This window comes from Barbatula barbatula (genome assembly GCF_947034865.1).
Source record: "Barbatula barbatula genome assembly, chromosome: 23".
Classification (NCBI taxonomy): Eukaryota; Metazoa; Chordata; class Actinopteri; order Cypriniformes; family Nemacheilidae; genus Barbatula; species Barbatula barbatula.
This window is the reverse complement of record NC_136786.1, coordinates 12,701,908-12,723,700: the sequence shown is the minus strand read 5'-3', so window position 1 is coordinate 12,723,700 and position 21,793 is coordinate 12,701,908.

Genomic DNA, 21,793 nt, shown 5'->3' with positions numbered 1-21,793 from the left:
TGTTTGGAGACCAGCTTGTTTGGAGACCATGTCACACTCTTCCGAAGGCAGGGGATGGGTGGGGCTCTGTGTACCGACCCGACGCAGAACTTCCCGACCCGACGCAGGTTTTAGCCGCTATGAGGGGTAGCAGCGGCAGTAGAATTCGTCCATTTAAGAGTTGTTCTACTGAAATAATTGAGAAGTTTTTTGAAAAACAACAAAGTGTTGCTTTAATTATTACATTTTACTGAAAAATTACTGAACCGCAAGATTTTCGAAACCTGTATAAACATATTTTTTTCGGTTGAACACAAAGATATTTGGAAGAATGCTAGCGACTGAGATTTCTGGGGTACCACCGACTACCATTTGAATGGTAGTCAAAGCTGCCCCAGGACTGTTTGTTTCCCTAACTTCAAAATATTGTCCTTTGTTTTCAACAGAACAAAAAAATGAACACGTATATAAACTAAATATACAATCTTTTTTACTATGGTAGTCAATTGTGCCCTTGAAATCTCACTGTTGAGGTCACTGTATGAAGTCCTTCTATAATTTGTAACACAAAAGTCAGTGTTACAATGAACCCCACCTAAACATTCTCACCCTATTTTTAAAATGTAACTATATCCATATTATGTGGGTATTTTCTTCCTGCAATTGAGTCAAATATTATTTCCTTGTGAATTTCTTGCCCCTTTCAAAAAGCAGATGAAGCAGAAAGAAAGAAAAAAAATCCTATCCCATCATGGTTCTCTCTTTCTGTTTACATTCTTTGCCTCTCATGATGTGGTGGTTATTCTCAGGACAGTGCTGCAACGGCTCTTAAACGAAACCCATAATGAATGTATACTGCATTTATAATGGGTTTACTTCTAAATGAGATGCTCTTAATTAAAAAGGTTCAAGGTGCCTTTATGACTGGGGTGCAAGGGAAATGGCAATCTGAATAAATCAGCGAGGACACAAATGTGCGGAGCGCTAGATATGATAGATCCCTTGTTAAGAATGGCTTAAATGAAGCAGAAAGATGTGTACTAGGGCTAATGGTTATCATTAGAGTAGCCTTCGCCTGCCTCAGACTTCCAGTGTTTGTCCATGATAGTTGACCTATCCTGAGAATTTATTTGTTGGGTTTATATTATAATTCCAAGTTATTTGCACTGCGCTCTTGTATTTTCTTGGTTATATTGGTACGTTAATCTTCAAAACTATTAATTATACACAATGATCTCAGAGACCTCTTCTAAACTTCTAATAATTGTATTTATGAATATTATATTTAGCGATAACATGATATGAAAGGTTAGATAAAGGTTCACTGGTTTAAGTCCATCAAGAATAACCTTAAACTGAAAAACGGATTGCAGTTCACTTTTCAGTTTCTGTGTTTGGTCGACCAATCATTGTTAGCCTGTGATTTCTGATCAGTCAGGTGATTGTTTTTGGTGCACCATGTTTTGCTGCAGGACTTTAGAATGACATCAAACTATGACATCATACCATAGGAAACAAACAGCCATTGCTTTAGCAGCGTGACAGTTGAGCAGATTTGATGAACATCGATCCATTTTATAACACAAAAAACAGCAAACATACCGACTGCTTAAAGCTCAAAGGCGAACAGTCTGAAAGCATACATGCCGTTTGTGTTTTAGTGGATGGAATGTACACAACCAAATCAGCTATTGCAGTGAAAAAAGGAAGATAGGAGAGTCAATTATTCTCACAATTACTAAAAGGCCTTCGATACAAAGCTAATTGATTTTTCAACTAATGAGCGCTGTGGTAATGATCCGGAAATACGCTTCAGTATTGCAACCAAGAGGCCAAAATGCATTTTTTGTGGGGGTGGGAAGGTTTGATGGTGGGCTGTTGGGTTAATGTTCATTGTTCTCATAATTTGTTTAATATCACACTTTCAGCTGAGTAGCTGCCAGTCCTTCCCAAAATCTATTCAATACCACAAACTGTAAAATGTTCTATATATCTAAATTGTCACAGGAAGTGCAGAGGCGAGTATTTAGAAATGCAGATGTTTACATGTTTAAGAAAAGTCTTAGCTCTTGTGGCGCATGAAGCTAATAAAATCTCACCAAAAATATTTGTATGATTATATTGACATTACTATTATGAGCTAAATCTGTGATTCTGTGAGGGAAGATTGCAAGTGATGTTTGGAGACTCGTTATTGCAGCGCCTGTAGTTGAATCTCGTAAAGACCCCCGTGTGACATATAAACATTTATTGGAAGACTTAGTTCATAACACACATAATCTCCACAGCACAACTATCTGCTCTTTGCTTCTCAGCCCAGCTTGAGTTCATTTACTAGAACACACTGAATGCTATCACAGGTGTTATCACAGCATGATCTTTGTCAGTGTGACAGAGATTTACTTGCGTAAAAAAATCTGAAAAATATTTAAATGTGCTTGACATAAAAACTATACTAAAATGTCTATGGTTTGTCCCTAGCAAAGTGTGCGTGAGGACAGTGTAATGCAGAAGGTAGATGAGTCGGAAATACACGAAACCCTTCTCGTTTTATTTTTATCTGACTTAATCCGTTCAGTTGAAACCAATTGTCCTTGTTTCTTTATTTTTAAAACCTTAAAACGTACTTCGCAGTTTCAAGGTAGGACATGTCAAGCAAAAAAAATGCACTCGAGACATTTTTTGTCTTCCCAAAGCTGTAACCTAATTTTCCTATGATATATGTGCATTGAGTTAGACTAAAACAGAACACTTAGTATTGATGTTTACCACTAGATGTAGGGCAACAAACATGCAAATAAAATATTGTTTTGTTGGATTTATTGATGGACAAAATGTTACCAAGCTGAGTAGTGCAAAGTGAGATTTATGTTTCTTTAGTCTGACTCCCTCAATTTACTCTTGGTCTTATTTCTTGAAGGGATATTACAGTTACGCCTCCTTCATCATTTACTCACCCTCATATCATTTTAAACTTGTATGACTTTCTTCTCTAGAACACAGAAGAAGAGATTTAGAAGAATGTTGGTAACCAAACAACACTGGCCTCCGTTGACCTTCATTCAATGGTCACAAAACCCCTGAAACATTTGTCAAAATATCTTATTTTGTCTTCCACAGATAAAGGATCTTATACCGATTTTGAATGACATGAGGGTAAACAAATGATGACAGAAATTGGGTGAACTATCCCTTTAATGATGGATAAAAGACGAAAGTTAAAATGTAATAGCTAATCCTATACAAAATTATCACATTACTTAACTAGCCCGTACTACAGTACCAGACAAACATTCAAAATTAAATTCTACCCCCTTTTTAGAATAGTCAAAAGCATCATTTATATCTCAAACTACTACAACTACTATTATTTCCCTTTCTTAACATAATTAGCAGTCCAATAGACTTTTCTGTCTTCCTGCCAGCAGTCTGAGCTGCGTTTGGTCTTATCTATTCTCACATAAGCTTATAAGCCATGTTTGCCTTTGTACAATAAAAATTAGTTTTTTTTCTTAATAAACCTTTCGGATTTGAGAAACGGAGAGAGAAAAAGTTAGCTTGTATTCAAAATTTGGCTCTTCTACAAAAAAACTTCAGATCTACAGGTGCTGACATGAGATTTCTGTTACTAAAAACAAATATATGGGAGGATATTTAAAAATATATTACAAAAAAAGTATTATAATGTTATAATAATACAGTACAGTTTCCATATATTGCAAGTATGCTTTATGAAAAGCAGCTATTAATGATGTATTATTCAATATATTGTCATATGAACTATGTATTATTCTATGTATTTTTTTAAATATAATACATGATTTTTCTATGGAAAGTTAAAGGTTCATAAACCACTTACAATTATTGGTTCAACAACCAGCTCATACAGCCTACAAACTGTTTAGTCTTGTTAACAATGAAACCTTTATGCATTATTATAAATAAAATGAAAAATAATGCAAGAGCACAAACACATTCTTCATGTAGTAGATATTCAATGTATCCTACAACTTACCTTCAAACTGGGAAAAGCATTTTACATTTAAATCAGTAGAGCTGTTAACCACTATCCAAACCTCGCAAATGCGTAGGGCCCCGCAAGCTTGGGGCACCTAGATGCCACAAGTGGTTAATTAAGGGGTCGTTTACACGAGACCGTTTTCAAGTGAAAGCGCAAAACAATTTATGGGATTTGGCTGTCCGTTTACACGGAAACGGCGTTTTAGGGGACTGATAACGCAAACTTTTGAAAACTACTACGGCGTTCTCGTTTCCGTGTAAACCCTGCAGTACACATGAGAAAACGGCATCGTGCGCATGCGTATTAGGTGCGGGGATGTGGTATGCGCGTGTACACCCAAACACAACAAAGAAGAAGAAAAAAATACAACAATGGCGGATTACAGGGGTTAATCGTGCGCAATAGTTTGTTAACTCGTCAGTCTTTAGTTAGTTAGATCACAGCATCTATCTTAGTTTTTTAGGGAGGAAAAGATATTTGATATATAAATTCTTAAATATTTTCAGCAATTGAATTTTTCTAAATGGAATGTGAGTTCGCTATAGTCTAGAAAGCAAGCACTGAAATCTTGAGGGTTCTGTAATAAAATTCATTTCTATAATATTTACTTGATTTGTGTTCACGCCATTTAGTTTTAATTGTTATTGATAACTCAAATTATATTACATTTTAAATGATCAAACTTTGCACATATCAAATATTTGATTCCAAAACAAAGAGTGTTTATTCTTATACCGAACAGTAAACAAATTTGTGTGCTGTTATGAGCCCCCAAAATGATAAACACGCCACTGCACGAAATGGCCCCTCTATAATTTTAAATGTAGAAAGCAATATTTTACAACAGATAGAGAGAGTCTATGTAATTTAGTTCAATTCAAGTTCTAGTGTTGTGTATTAGTGGGCTCAGAAAATGAAAATAGATGTTATAAATCCAGTCTTTCGACAACTGTAGTGCGAATGTGCGATTTGTGTTGAATTGAAACAGACTGTGATCCACTGGCTCTGCTGCACATGCATGTAAAGAACACATTATTCTTGTCTCGCGCAGTGGCACTCGTTCAGTGGACTGTGATTTATGAAAGAGAGACTTTCCATTTGCCTTTAATCCCGCCATTTACTTGCAGGATTGAGTGCAGCCGGCGGTTTTCATTTTATCTGACACATATTCTGACCAATCCACACGAGCCTGGGACCAAACATTTCCCTCGCGCATCATCTGCAGAGATCAGGCCTGAATAATATCGCCGTTCCTCACTGTGCATTTAATGTCTTAAATGATGTGAATGTGAGAGGATTAAAAGTAGAGATAAACATCCGTTCCCGTGGAGACGGGATAAGGATTGAAGCTGAGTATTCTATTTAGAGAAGTGTTTAATTAGTTGTTGACGCTGGTTGTGATGCTCAGAGGCTACAGGCTGGAAACAGAGTGGGATATTCTGAGTGTTTGAATGATGGACGTTGCGTTATTAGTATATTTCAGAGGTTGCCACAAGTGCCGGAGAAAAATAATTACGCGCTATTGGCTGTTTGCAGAGAGTTAGAGCTGGTTTTGGCTCTAGGCGAACTTGTACCGTGTTATAAAGAGACGGTGGCGCGCTATATAAAATGCAATATGCATTAAAAATGTATATTTACAATTGTTTTTTTAAGACCTCCTATTGGCTTTCTGTGAGTTGCTAGCAACGCTGAGCATGTCTAAATATTTTAGCCTACTTGGATAAAGTTAAATAGACTACGACAAAGTTAAACAGCAAATTGTTTATTTTAATATAACTATTCTTCACTAAAATATCAATATACATTTTTTCAAATAAAAATAGTTATATTAAGATCGATAAACTAACACAGACCGGAAGGTTACTTCGGGCCAGGTGCCTGCATCGGATCTAATGGTCTAGATCAGTTGTTGGTTGAGATTGAAAGCCCCGCCCAATGTGGTCCAAGATTAACTCTCATACATATAAAAAAACATTAAATATGTATTGACATTTTATAGCTTGTTGCAGGAAAATTGTTGCATCATGGTTAGGAGAATAAAGCGAGGTCACCTCGACAAAGATTGTTTAATAGACGTGAATAAAAGGCGTCAATGCAGTGATTACCATCGCAAAAACCCCTCCATTTAAAATTCTAATTGGTCCAAAATGTATTTTGGGTGCACGATGGAAGGTATATTTCTGCAACGTAAATTGAGTACATTAGCCCAGCTTCTCATATTACAAAATGAAGAAGAGCGTAATGAGAATATTAAACCCTTCCCTCTCTCAATGTGTAATGCAATTATTAGACTTGATTCTGGCTATAAAGACTTTGTTGAAGAAGTGTTGAAAATAGCCTCTGGTTCAAACCCACTCGAAGCGTCCATGTGATTATTAGAGCCATAAGTCCTTGTCCTGTCTGGGCAGGTGATGATAACGCCGTTATTGCTGACGTTTGCTTTCCCATTTTGTAATAATATCAGTTTCCCCATCATTCATTGGTCACCATTCGGTCCAAATAAGATGGATTGACCAATCATTCCCTCATGCAAAAAGACTGTCATCTCAGTGGATGAGGTCAAATTAAATAACCGAAGGACACTGAAATGGAAATAGCCGACCCTGGATATGAGAAGGATGTCTTAATAGTGCATAAACTGTGCTTGACTCTTCTCTCCAGTAGAAGCATTTACTATGAGTAATTTGAATACTTTCTCATATGACTGTATGTTGTGTATGGATGCCACGTATAAAAATCATGCTGCTACTTGCATGAAGAGCTAATTGCCCCTATTAATGTAAACACAGAGATGGCAAACAAGTCAAACTAAAAAAGCAAAACAAATAGTGCTACACAGCACTCAAAGTTGTTCTTGGCTCGTAATCATAAGGAACCACTTTAAGTGCAGTATAGAACAATATCTTGGTTCTTCAGCGGTTCTTTAGTGCTATATAGAACCGCTGGAGATCCATACAGGGGCTTAACAGGTTCTTTATACAGAAGCGGTGCTGTATGGTTCTTCAGCGGTTCAATATAGCACCTCCGTCATTCCCCAAAAACACTGAAGAACCACTGAAGCACCAAGATATGGTTCTATAATGGTGCTGTATAGCACCACTTTTTGTATCAAAATATCAGATCTATGCATTAGGCCTTACACTGTATTTCAGTGGCATTGGTAGCAACTACTGACATTTTTCTATTGAAACAGTCCTAGTTACTGTATGTGGGCACATTGAAATATACAAATGTTACATTCGCCACAGTCTCTAAAAAGATCACCGAAATAAATTCACTTTCCCTCAGCGGACAACCCGACCTACATAATCAGAGATGAAATTTACGTCTCACTGACTCGCTCTTTCTGCAGGTTAATATAATCATTGCAAAATGAAAAAATATAGTCCTCTAAAATGGCCTCCAACTGCACTGAAAGTATCCTCGATTTAATGAGACTTCTGAAAAACACATCCACCGGTAACTTTGTATCGCATTTGTTTAATCTACACAAAAATATTAAAAAGACATTTAATTCAGAACATTTTCAAGGACCAGTGAATATTTCTTTACTATTTGGGCATACAGAGAATACTCTAGAAGGTCACTGAAATTGTTCTGTATGTCTATGTCAATGGTGAATAGTTTATTGGGGAGTGAAAAGGATTAGACGGACCACATATCAGGCTTTAAGGCTATACTTTACACAGTGTTGTAAGTCTAAAGGCCGGTGGGATTTGGTTTAAATAATGTTCAATTGTGCATAGAGGGGTTGTGTTTTATTATTGTTTACATTGCTTAAATTTAAAGTAAAATGCTTAATAGAGGTAACCAGAGGTTAAATTCTTATTTCTCAATATTTGGATTACTGCAGTTGGACATTTTGTCCCTTAAATATTACATTTGAGATGCATTCAATTATTGGAAAATATAAATGTTTTGAAGCAGACAGTGATGGCTTCAATGAGGGGTTTAGTTATATCAAATAAGGTCTATGAGAGACCATATGTGCAGGTTGGCAGCTTTGTCTTTAGAAATCTACACCATAGCACATTGCACAAGCTATTACAGAATATGTTTGCACACATTAAAAGAGCACATTCTAGGTGTTTTTGACAAGGCATTTGCAGCTAAAAAAAATGGCATGAAGTCAAAATATTCTAGTGTAAAAAACTTTTACAGTCAATTAAATACAACGTTTTGTCTAACTCATATGAAACGTATTCATTATTTTTTATCTTCCGCCAGTATTTTTCAAGGGGAAAGGTGAAATAAAATTATAATACACTTCCTAACATTCACACATCAGATTTTTTTTGATGTGAAATTATTCACACATTTCAAATGCAAGCCTGAAGGAATCCGAAAGGTTCAACTTCTGTCCATTTCCATGCTCTTCTCTGTTTTCCCTTTTCATGTTTCTGTAAGTCATTAAGCAGGCAGGCAGGCTGTGCGGGCAAAAACTGGGCCATGATGAACTCTGTCTTGAGCACATCATTGTGCAGACAGATGTTTGAGAAGAACTCTTCTCTTAGCACTGATAAAAGCTAGATTTATTTTATCACAGGTGGGTAAAATGTGACCTGTTGGGTCGACACATCACTGCGGAAAATATCTCATGGTCTTCAGGCTATGTCTAAGATTTGATATCCTGGTGGTGTAGTTTTTGTTTAGCATGCATGGGGGACCCAGGTTCAAATCCCAACCTATATCTACAATCTTTTTGTATTTTCCTTTGTTTTTAATGAACCAAACACCAGAACTTGACAGCAAGTGGTCACCTTCCTTTTTCGTGTGCAGCGTTCGACGTTTTGATAGTTTTCTATATGCTAAAAGTCATGACGGCCATTTTTTGATGCTCACAAACACTGAGGTAGACTGAACATTGATGCTTCTTTCCTTTTTTGTAAAATATTTCAAACTTACATGGAGGTCGAGGTCACTTTGATGAAGAAATCTGTGCTGTTACTTGCATCAGTCATTCCCTGTCTAGACGGGTTACATTTCTCCAGAGATTTCTCCAGGCATAAAACAAGAAAGAAAAACGTCACATTACGGAATATTTAACAAGACATTACAGAGTATAATTACCGTGATGACACTCAACTGAAACATTTACTGTAAATAGCTTTTGCTCCACAACACTGAACCTCTCAAATGATTCAAATAGACATATTATGGTGAAACATGGCAGTAATTTGAAACAGATGGTCTTTATCAACTTTATACAATCTGATATGAAATAATGGGCTTTCATTTTTGATTGATAATCATGGATTGCTTTTCGGCTTCCTGACTTTAATTGATAAGAGAACTGAATTACAACAAAGCAAAGCTTCAGCAATTAAAGTAGTTCAGTCTGTTATCAGGTCAGATTTAAAGTTTAGACACGCTTTGGTATACATCAATTGTATTAACAATGAAACTCAGTATGACTTCCAGTATGAAGTGAACCTGCATAATGCATAATAATCTCCCTTCCTTTTTCTGCCTGTTTCTCTGCTCCCAGCATAATGAAGGAATTTGATGAAAACAAAACAAACAGCTTTAATTAAGGTCTGAGAGAGCGTTGTCCTTGTTGTATGTACTGCAAAAGGGGAGAGACAGAGCGTGAGACAAAGGGAATGAACGCAGTCTTTGTTGTGTCCCAGAAAAAACGTTTACAATGAATTGTTATAGAAAACCATTTATGAAAAGACTTGAAAACTGTACGATGTCTATTGTTTTAGCCTCAAAAAATACATTGATTTCTAACTTATTCTTTCATGCATTCTAAATAATGACAATATAACATTTTGCCATTAATTGCTGAAAATTGGTACTTCACTATTATGCTTTCCTGGATTTAATTAATATTTACAAAAAAGCATTAAATTATTTTATGCAAATCATTGTTTAAGAACAACAATTTCACCATAAATACTCAATTGTAATCAATTATCATTATGACGCAGTGTACACTGTAAAATAATCGGTAAACATTGGGCACAATATACTGTATTAATTTAAAGAAATTTCTCTAAACACGTTTTTCAGTCGCTTTAAAGTTTCTGCATTGCGTTGCGTTTTAGCACAAACATGAATGTGTGTAAAATCAACGGATAAAGTGTATCTACTTTTACTATAAGGAGTCTTCCGTATGACGTTCACAGTTGTTTTTCCTGTATTTAAAATGTTGCATTGCATAACTTAATGTTTTACTACAAACGTGAATGTCTGCAAATTAAACGGATCAAGTAATGCACTGTAATGATTCCATCTTAAGCTTTTACATTTGTTTTACCTGTATTTAAAATGTTGTATTTTAAATTATTGCAATTTTGCACTGCATTGTGTTGTGTTTTAACAGTAACGGAAATGTCCATAAAATAAAAAAGAACTGATAGAAATGTAGTTCTTTTCTTTTTTTTTCACAGTTTTGACGCGAAATTACTTTGTAAATAACTCTGACTGGCTGTTGCATTATGAGAATAATTCCTTCTGTTCTCACCCTCTGGTATATAATATATTCAAGTTTATATTCAACAAAGGCTCCTTTGTTCTGAATTAGCCCCCCTGTAGTTTCTAAGCTGCTCTGTTAATTTAGTCTATGACAGGCGCTGAGCGGCCTCCCAGAAAATTTGTGTCCTCTTGATTTAAAATCCGATGCCATTTAGAGGTGAGAACATTAACCTCACCTCACCTGTTCATGTCTCTGACCCTCCATATGACAGACAAAAGACAAATGACTATAAAAAGAAATGAGACTGGGCTGAAACGCCATGGACACCAACAGCCACTAAAGCCATTACAGATTACAGGTACTTTAATTACTCACTGTGACCTGCCGTCCATGGGCTATGGGCCACCTTGACCTCAACTGGACTCCAGGCCGTAGGGCAAAAATTCCCACTTTGACAGTTGAAACTTCTGACTCAAATCAGCACACAATAACCAAACGAAACATGAAAACAGGTGCCTTATGTACTGGAAGGCAAATCTGAACAATAATGCAATTAAGCATTAATGGAATATTTTTATGGATCTTTTGACACTACAGATTATTTGATTTGAATATTGTGCCAAAATTAGGATGGAATATGAATGGGTGGTATTTAAGTCTTATAATACTGTATCATAGATCATTTAGATTACCACACATATTGTTTAAAACCTACATTTAGTCATTTAGCAGACGCTTTTATCCAAAGCGACTTCGGGGAGAGTTCGGGGAGCAATAAGCGATATGTCATAAAAGAGCAATAGTACATTAGGTGCTAATACAAAAGTTACTAGTTTCAAGAAAAGCTAGAACACTACCTATTGAGAGAAGTTTTTTTTTTCATTTGTCTGTCAAGTATTTACAGAAGAGATGTGTTTTAAGTAGTTTTTTGTGGTTGACCGTACCGCGTTAGGAAGAATGTTCCACCTTGAAGGAGTTGTGAAGGAGAATGAGCGGGGAAAGCGATTGAATCCTTTTTAAACCTACAGTATTCTAAATTGATCAATTTGATTTCTATGACTTTTGTGTGTAAGTGTGCATTTACAACAGGAAACTAGTTACAGTATGCGAGATGTTTTAAGTTCCAATAAGTCTGTAATGTACCAAGAAAGTAAAAAATGCAAGAGGTTCTTATTGAAACAAGCCTTGACAACCATCTCTATCTTTCATAACACAATTCCATCTTATCGACCCCTTTAATCATCACTGATTTATGTAAGAAAAATGTCACTTAATCATTTTAATGATAAAACCTGTTCTCTGGAGTCTCGCAAGCTCTAGTAGCTCATCACTAATTGGATTAATGATTGTCATCTACACCCTAAGTGGACAACTGGTTTAATAAATCACATGCTAGTTTTATTAAAGCAAAGTAGTTTTGGCTTAAGGGGGGTGAACGCTACATCTCCATTACTCTGTTGATGTCTCCATAATGAAATAAAGATTAAAATCCCAAAGAAGGTTAGCCAAGTTTTCATCGCTGCTTTGGGAACCAAGGGGTTGAAATTGTAGCCGTCAACCGGCAATCAGATTGTCGGATAAATTTCGGAGTGGAAGACGACAATCGAACTGCAGAGTGTGAGCACATAAATCGTGGCTTTACATCACATGCGATTTACCAACCTAATATCACGGGAATTTGTAACCTTTTTATGAGCTGGCTAATTCGTATGAATTTTGTATGCTGTGAATAGTACAAAAACGTACAAAACGGAGCAATACTGAAGCCCCTGACCCTGCCCCTCACTGGCGCAAAAGCAAATCGTACTAAAATGTGTGAATAAGATTTTACGAATTCACCACAAATTAGCCACCTTGTAAAATAGTTACGAATTCCCGTAAATTGTGTTGGATTTACCGTACAGTGAGAATTGGTGTTTACCACAAGCGTTGCTGAAATCACACAGCGACGACTCACTGCACTTTACCTGAAATTTTGGTAATTAAAGAACTTTTTTAAAACGACTTCACGCTGATTTATAACTTCACATACTATCGCATTATAACCCCAGAGCTGCTGGTAGATCTGTCTTGGAGAGTTTATATCTTATATCTAAAAATCTGTTTAGCTAAAGAAAATGAATGTGTTTTGCCTTGAGAACGTCACAGTTGCAATCCATTTTATTGAACATTTTATTCAGCTGTTTTCAGTTTATACTTTATTATGAAATATTTATTTAAGCTTGAGGAACTTAAAAAGCCACTCTGACAGAATATACCAGAAGATGACACCCAAATATAAAACTAAATAATGGAGTTTTGGACGACGTGTGTCCATTGGGTCACATATTGGCCTAATTGGAATAAGTGATTAAAGTTTGTTAATTGAAAAAGGTTAGCAGCTAAATAGGATGATGAGGTATGAACGTGACCTATGGGTCGCCCTGTAAATGAAATTTAGCTACATATTTCAATAAATCAACAAAATTTAATAAGAAAACAAGTTGAGAAATATTATGTATATCTTGATTTTGTTTGTAATATATACATGGATGCAACCTCTCTTTATTTTCTCTTATCTAATGAAAATAAAACCCAATATAAATTTTCTCCTGGATGTACATTTAAGGGCAAATTAAGTTCCTCACCTGTTATTTAAACTTGTTTAGTGGCACGTGCGACTCAGTTTGCAAGAAAAACAAAAGGATATTTCAAGGTCCCGTTATCAAAGTCCTTGGCTCAATCAAGTTTACAAAGAAGCGTAAGCCATAATTACCATCCACATGCAGATTCTAAATTGAATCATGTTTGTTTTCAAGCTCTTAATAATCTTCTCATTAAAAATGTCTCTGTAGCATAATCACAGCAGTGTGTCAGTCCATTGGGGTTCAAATGAACTTGTATTTATTTATTTATTTGAAGGCCTTTCAAGCAGTTATAACTTTATAAGCAGTTAAAGTTATAACTTGTATTACATGCAATTTTGATATTGTATCGTTGAAGTTCTAAAACATGACCATATTTAGCTTGTAATAGCATGCAACTGCTCGTATGTGCAAAGTTGAGATGCCATGTTGACATAATGGGAGCAGCTCAAGGTGAAGCTTTGACTGATTTGACTAAAAATTAATAGAAGCTCAGTCTCCATGAAGTCAAAAATTGTCACACGGCTGATATGTATCTGTCTTCACATCCACTGGCTTACTTTTTATAGACGGCTCCTTTGGATCAGGGCTGTTAATCGCGGCATGACAAATTATAGTCCATAAAATTAAGGTTTTATGACCGGGATAAAGAGAGTAAATTTAGGTTAAGTCAAAAGAATAATTCTCAGGTACCTGGGTGGTGACTGTGAATTGCTCAATGACAAAAGTATTTACGGTTGTAGTAAACATTAAAATGAAAATTCAAGCAAATATTCTTTAATATCTGTCAAAAGAGTCTTCCTCTTTGAACACAATGCGTTTGCATCATCACAGCTTGTTGAGTAATGACTGCACCCGATACACTTAAAGGGACAGTATATCTCTGTGTTCATCATGACAAAAATATTTATACAGATTTGGAACAACTTGAGTGTGAGAAAATAAAGGCAGAATATTTGGGAGAACTGTTCCTTTAACATTTCAATATGCACAGCTTATGTGATTTTATGCTAAAGATGCACAAACACGCAGAATGAATCTAAACAAACTTGGATTAACGTGCATTTGTAAATAAATTTTTGAAGCTCAGAAAATTTGAATTGCGAGTATAAATGAATTCTAAAAGTAGAAGCCGATCATTTGAAATGTATATTTGGTTTCAGAGAAAGATAACAACTCAACTTCATTCAAGTCAACCAATTAGAGAAATGACATCTTTCTTTAAGTGTAAGAATTTAATCTGACAGTTTCCCTATTCACAAAATGTACAATATAGCTGATGCCGCACAGCGCATAAAAACCACATGAAATAACGTTGAAATTGGAAAATGCCTTTGAAGAACCTTTGACGCCAAAGTGGCGGGTATATTATTTTAAAACACAGAAACAAGTGGTGAAAGTGGTGAAGTTAAAATCAATCTAGGTAGTTGATGCTGCAGCTATAAAAGCATATTTCAGACAATCCCAACTAATCCAACACAGCAAGGTTGGCTCAGCTAATGGAGTGATTTGGAGTTGACCAATTGGAGATGAGTGTCTAACCTGTTTGAAAACCCTACTTAAGCAATTCCAATTGGTAATGCGATAGTGGCGCATGGTTTAGCAGAAATCTCACCGCTATTTATTTCAACTCTCATTAAAGCACTAAATTTCATTTAAACGGGCTGATGTTGAGGCTGTGTTCAACAGCATACATTTTCTGCATGCTCCACTTACGCAGTGAGGCTGTTTGGCACAGAAAATGAATGGTCTCATCCGTCTTTTACACTCAGCCAGCCAACCTAGTAATGGAGGCCCAAGGTGTTGCATGGTCGGTCTCACAATCTGTTTTCATTTGTATGGCATTTTATTACGTACAAGATGTATCTCCCCCGTAAAGTATAGGACCCAGACACCTTCAGCGGTGTCAAAACTTCAACTGACGGGGAAAGAAAATGAGAACAAATCGATAAAAACAAACACTGAAGCTGAAATACATAGAGCTAAAAACATTTATGCACGTTTACGTTAGTGCATTTGGCTTTCATTTAAAGTGACTTACAATGCATTCAAAGTACAGTTTAACAGTTTGTTGCCTATGAATCAAAAACCTTGGCATTGTAAAGGTAACGCTTACCAGTCAAGCTAGGAACACCTATACACACAAGAACGGCAAACCATACAGAATACCCTTAAATGGTTTATTGCCTTTCTGGCCAATGTCCAGAATAAACAAACAGGCATGCACGCACACACACAGAAAGAAAAATAGTTTGTAGGATGAACGCAGAGAGTTGAACATTACCTGACTGAAACCACAATCACATCACTTCTTCTCCTGAGACTTCTTTGTGGCTTTTCACTGCCACATGATCAAAACAAAGTCAATCTAATAAAGAATGACTGAAGTCTATTAGTCACACAGCTCTAGAAGTGTTTATTTTTTCAACTCTTTCATCACGCTGTCCAGTCATCAGGGAGACTGTCAGTCCAATTCTACTTTCTGCCACCTGCCGTCTCTGCTTATGTGTGGAATATTTTCTTCACTGATCTGGACCATGTGGTCAGCATACTCCCATAAGCACATTCCACTGAGCCGCGCATATGTGTATAAAAAGTCCATTGTTAATGTTCACAAGGAATAATGGTCGAGTCAGCTGCATGTATTCCCTTAGAGGAGAGAGTTTCAGTGCTGATAGTGCATCTCAATTTTTTCTGAAAGGTGTCGAATATACTCTCCGGTCCAGAGACCCCAGAGGAGAAGTTGAGGGTGAGGACAAAACTGAAAGCCATTAGAGTGTAAAAGAGAAGTCTGGGGATGCGGCTAGGGGAGAAGGGGAGATTTGTTGGACCGAATGTTAAGTGAAGACAGACTGGGTGAATTCACGAAATATTTGTGCAACTTTTGCATGCAGTATTTTAACTCAAACTGAATCCTATTGAGGATTTGAGAAGTAAAAGAATTGTGAGTTTGACCAGTTTCAATACAATTGCAGTAATGTCAGTAACCTCCAGTTATTCATGTTATGGTAGATTAACTAATGTAAACAGTAACAACTTTTTTTTTATGTATCAGTAAAGGCTAAAATGATCATGAACTAAGATAATAAATGCTGTATTGTTCAGTCATGTTAGCTAATGCATTAACTAATATTATCAAATACAACCTTACTGTGAAGTGTTTACTCAATTCTCTGTAAGTACTTTTTTCCTACCTCTAATTTACACCTTTGTTAACTATTTGAACAACAGCTTAAAAAAGCTTACTTTTTTAACTGTGTTACAATAAGTATGACATCAACTCTTAGTTTTAAAGACTAAGAACAGGCTTTCAGATAAAAACATTGAGGCAGTAACCTTCAAACAAAGATTATTAAAAATACTCAACGTAGAAAATGAAGAGAATTTAGTTGGACTCATCTCGCTCCACTAATAAAGTACCTTGGAGCCTTTATATTGACATTAATTACTGTCATAATTCATAACACTATAGATTTCCAAGACAGAAAGCCCGAAACGTTTCATTCCGTTTATCTTTTGGTTTCCCACAGACTCCCTTTGCAAAGTCCTTGTGTACTCAAGATGATACTTGATCACCAGTAAAGTTATTAAGGTTAAACGCTGTGTTTACTGGCAGTACCACCATGTTGACAAACTATAATTCTCGTGATGATAATAAAGATAAATACCTGCAGATGAGGTTAATGGGGCTCCTGAACGATACTGCCATTTTTTGCTCTGTTTTTGCATCTTATGATCTCTATCTCTAATGAATGCAGAGTGAAACCATTTGTCAAAGTGGATGTCTGATAGATCATCAGGGGTTTATCTCTACTCCAGGTCCAATCACTAAGAATATTAACAACCGTGTTGCCTGGCTGCGCTTCACTGTGACCTTCATTTGCATGTTTTTTGAGGGGCATTCTGGGTAACCTTTTGGCGATTCTGTGGTTTGCTATGTTTTCCTTTTCAACTTTGAGCTAGCTTGCTGTAATGATTTCTTGTAGGGTGTGAACGATCAATAACTCGTCCTAAAGCTCATTTAATACACTTATGGATTTAATTGAAGAGTTAAAGAGAAAACATTTATCCAGGGAAATTATATTAGTTTTTGCATTGCACTGGGCTTTAGATTAATTTTATCATCGCTCTGGGGACAAAGTGGAAAATGAAAATTGATTTTCATCAACATTTTTATAGATAGTATTACAGAAGTGTCAAAGTCATTCCTATACATGCCAATACTGTACGTTAGGGGTTTTCAAACGGTGGGTCGCACAATGTCACCTACAGTTGATGTTGCGTTGACAACTTAAAAAGAGTTTAGTCAAATGATTAAATTTGAAGAATGTTGGTAACCGAACAACGGCAGTACCCATCCACTTCTATTGCATAGACACAGAACCAATGCAAGTCATTGGGTATCGCCGTTGCGCGGTTACCCAACATTCTTCAAAACATCTTCTTTTGTTTTCTGCAGAAGAAAGTCATGCAGGTTTCAAATGACGTGAGGATGAGAATATTGAGTGAACTATCTTCAAATTGAATTCATACAATGACAAGGAAGAGAAAATGAGAACGAATGTGTATTCATTCTCCGTATTTCCATTGCCAAATATTTTGGTGGGTCTTAGATAGATTACACCTGTCTGGTTTCTGGAAAAAGCTTGGTAACCTCTGCTGAACATCACAGTGAGATCACAGATAAACTAGCTATAATTTTCCCTCACAAGATTTAGCCATTACACATTTTATGCAGCACTGCTTTAGACTTGAGAAAATGAGCAATATCGACTGTCTTTGTGTCTGTAACTAATAAAAAAACGGGCATGGAAATTAAGATTTAGAGATGAACGATTTTGCACTTCTTTGCTAAATTTGAGCCAGGCTGCATATGGTACAACAATTATATGTAGATGAGTTTGCTGTTTGGCAGACAGGGGAAAAAGACGTTGTCTTGCAGCTTGTCAGCAATCGTTAAAATATGCATTCATTTAACAGCGTTTACTGGTACCATATGCAGCGATGGTTCAGCTGAGCTGTTGTTCTTGTTGGATGAGACAAGAACCATTTTTTATGTTATAAAGTTCTCCATTTTCTTTGCTTAAAACGTCAATGCTTGAAATATTACAGTGTAGACTGTCGATACAGTCACTGATGTATGAATTAAGTAAATCGCAAAAGTTCACAAAAAATCTATTCTAGCATCATCTACTCTCACCCTCTTGTCATTTCGAACCTGTATGAATTTCTTTCTTCTGCAGAACGCAAAAGAAGATATGTTAAAGAACGTTGGTAACGGAACAAAAAAACAATCCCAAGTAGGATATACACTTATTTTGGCTATACTTATTGAAAATTGTACTTATTGCTTGTGCATACTGATTTATAAAGGTTTTTAAGGCACCAGCGGTAATGCAAGGACCGCATGGATGTATGGATGTTGAAACCAGTGGATAAGCTGCTTATGACAAGATCCATTTCACACCAGGTGGTGTGAGCAATGAACAAGGAGAATTCCACCAGCTTCCATATTCATTTTTATTTATGGTTAGTCACCTACAGTACATCACAAACGATTTAGACATGAATCCTCACAACCTCTAATTATGTTGTATTCACTAGGGTACAATTCAAAGCAGATCTAATTTGAACTAATATAGCTAAAGAGCTAATACCTGCGCGATATTGCATCAGATTTAATCAAGCTCTATGACAATCTAACAAACATTGCTTCACGTTACTTTATAACTAAATCTGATCTCAGTCTTTTGTCATGATTACAGCATACATCCTGAGTAATATACAGTCCAGACTGAAATGGATCTGATTTCATTTGTGTGGTACTCACTGCGGTTTCTCCAAGTTTCTACTCTTCAGCCATAAAACTCAATACTGTGCCTGGTTTTTTTCTGCAGATCCTACATGATTAATACAGGGATTTTAAATTGGGTCACATCTGCAACAGACAAAAGAAACACAGTCTGACCCACCTCCACTTTTGTCAAACAACACCTTGTTTTCACACAGCAAGCATGTCTCGACCGAACAGTGTTTATACCTTATGTGACAAGTTTCAGTGCATGAAAGGAGACAATCATCTCCATAAATGACTCTGAAAATGATATCGCCAGACAGAAAAACACAACTGTCTCACAACAGTCATTTCTGCAAAATTTTTCTGAAGACGTGCAATCAGAACGGAAGAGAATTATGTGTTGGTTGCTCACAAGGTTTATAACAATTATCAAGACAAAAAGAAACTACACAGCTTTTAATGCAAGATTTATGGAAAGCAAGATGTAAGAGAAGTGAGGAGAGCCATGTGTCTACTGAATTGTCAGAGATTAGCATCAATGGTGACATACAAATCCAGTGTCTAGTGATGGATAACCCCTTATTTTTGTTTTGAATTTTCCCCTTTGAGAAATAGCAGTGAAATTGACAGGGGGGTGCAGGTGGTCTCTTTCACAGATTTACGCCAACAGCGTCTGTGGTTGAAACTCATTTGACTTCTGTGACTGTCTTGTTTTTTATAGCAGGATCTAAACGTATCTGTCTGTGCTTCGAAAGCATCACTCATCCTCAACTAAGAACCACATTCTTAAAACCTTTGTTTTCCACCTCAAAGACCATTTTTATAAATATGAAAGTTGCCATCGATTTTTTACATACACTTTACGGTCAAATATGTGCGTACGCACTATTTATAAATGAGGCCCCTGGAGCCTATTTAAAGGATGCTGGTGCTGGTCTTTTTTGTTTTATATAATGAAGGTGAATGGGGACTGGAAAGCTGTTGTGTTCCATGGAGGAAAGAAATTCCTAAGTATTTTGAAAACCATAAGGGTAGATCATATTGACTGAATTTAGATTTTTGTTTGAACAATTTGTTTAGGGATATGGTAAACCGTCTGGGGTCTTATTTTCAAATTTGAGTCTTTAAGTGCGGACATAGATTGCCCTCAATGCCAACTGAACGACCGTCTCATAAAATGCCAATTGATAACATTCCAGAAACGGAAACGACTGAGCCCTCAATGAGCTCATAGACTGCGACCCGCTGCAGCTTGCCAAAGTGTCAGCAGAGGCAGAGCACAACTGTTCTGATTCATCTTTTTTAAAAGCCAAATAGATGAGAAGGAAATGGACACTGCAGCTGGTAATCAAAAATGTCAGTGCTTTAAATGGGATTGGCAAGCAGGTTGGGCTGGAGGTAGGAAGGAAGCTTCAGGGATTTGGACCGATGCAGGCTTGTTTAGCCACCTGTGGGTCCAGATGTCTGGTGCGGAGGTCTGTGGGGGCTAACATCATCTGTTTATCTCTGGCTTGGAAACACCTAATCTTTATTAGTATTCCCATCATGCACTTCAGCAGTGACTGTTTTGCTCTGTGAGATGAAGTGTTGGCTCCACAGATTCTTATTCATTTAAAAGAAGGAAATATTGAAATGTAAGGCCAACTCGGATCATCTATGTCAAGACAAACAACGCTGTGTCTTTCCTCTGCAAGGCTTTTGCTATAAAGCGCTGCGCATTTTTCTATCTTAGCAACAGGCCTGCTGACTGACAATGCTGCTTATTATGTCACATATATTTAAAGTGAAATCACCAGCTGGGGACCAGTATCACTGCGTCTGAAATCTCGTTTTAGCTTTTTGTGTTGGGAATTGCATTTGACAAATCGCATCGCAAGACACGTTAGATTCACACCATGCGGTTCACAGTGGGTCTGTGTTCCGGAGAAATTGCTTTGTGTTTCCCAGCAGGTGACAACGATAGTGGCAACCTCAGCCACCTCACACATGCTAAGAAGCGCAGAAAAATCACCTTCTGTGCCTTCACCTTAGCACTTGGACAGAGCCGGGTAGGAGGCGAGGACTATATGTCTATGTGGTTGGAGGCTGTAAACAACAACATGAAAGTCAATGCCTGCACCAGTGAGGTGTTTTGTTTTTACTGGGGCAATAGCTGGGCAATTCCAGCATTACGCATGTGACATTTGAAGTCAAATCTTAAAATAGAAATTCTCAGAAAATGTATTCAATACGATTAAATGTAATCATCTGTTTATAATTGACCAAAGCCAAAGAGTCTAGACATCAGAAAAATATCTGTCTTTGCACAAGTTTTGATTTTAAGAGAGAAAAATTTGTGTTATGGATGTGACAAAAATAATACCCAACACATGGAGAAAAAATGACACTTCATAGATCATAAAAAATAAATAATCGTAATTTTCATGAGCCCATTTATGAGGAATATTAATAATCTTTAGGTCGACATTTGCATGGAATTGCCCGTGTTTTTCTGTAAGGAACACTGTCGTCAAATATTTAAACAATAGCAATATTTAAGGTTGGCGGAATGAAACTGTTCTGGGCAGCCTTGCATGGACAGAGTGGGAGTGCAGCAATACATGTCCCCCCACCTGGGGAACCAGAACTGTTCAATGCGTGACAAGATTAAATTAAAATGATCCGGCAGATACAAGCAGATAAGGAGGATGTGGGGATGGAGGTGGGTTTTTAGTGTGGCACGATTAAGCAGCTAATGAGGAGCAGAGAAAAGCAACTTAAATGGGACGCAGTCTAGTATGTGTTGTATGACTATTGGTTAACGTTGATTAGATGCACCTGATGTGATCGGTTGATGCAATCTAGACTCACGTGACCCGCCAGAATGACGTTACGATTGATAAATGTAATTTTTACATGTGCTACCGTTATGATTCTTAAATCCATTTTGAGTCTCCTTTTCTTATAGTGTC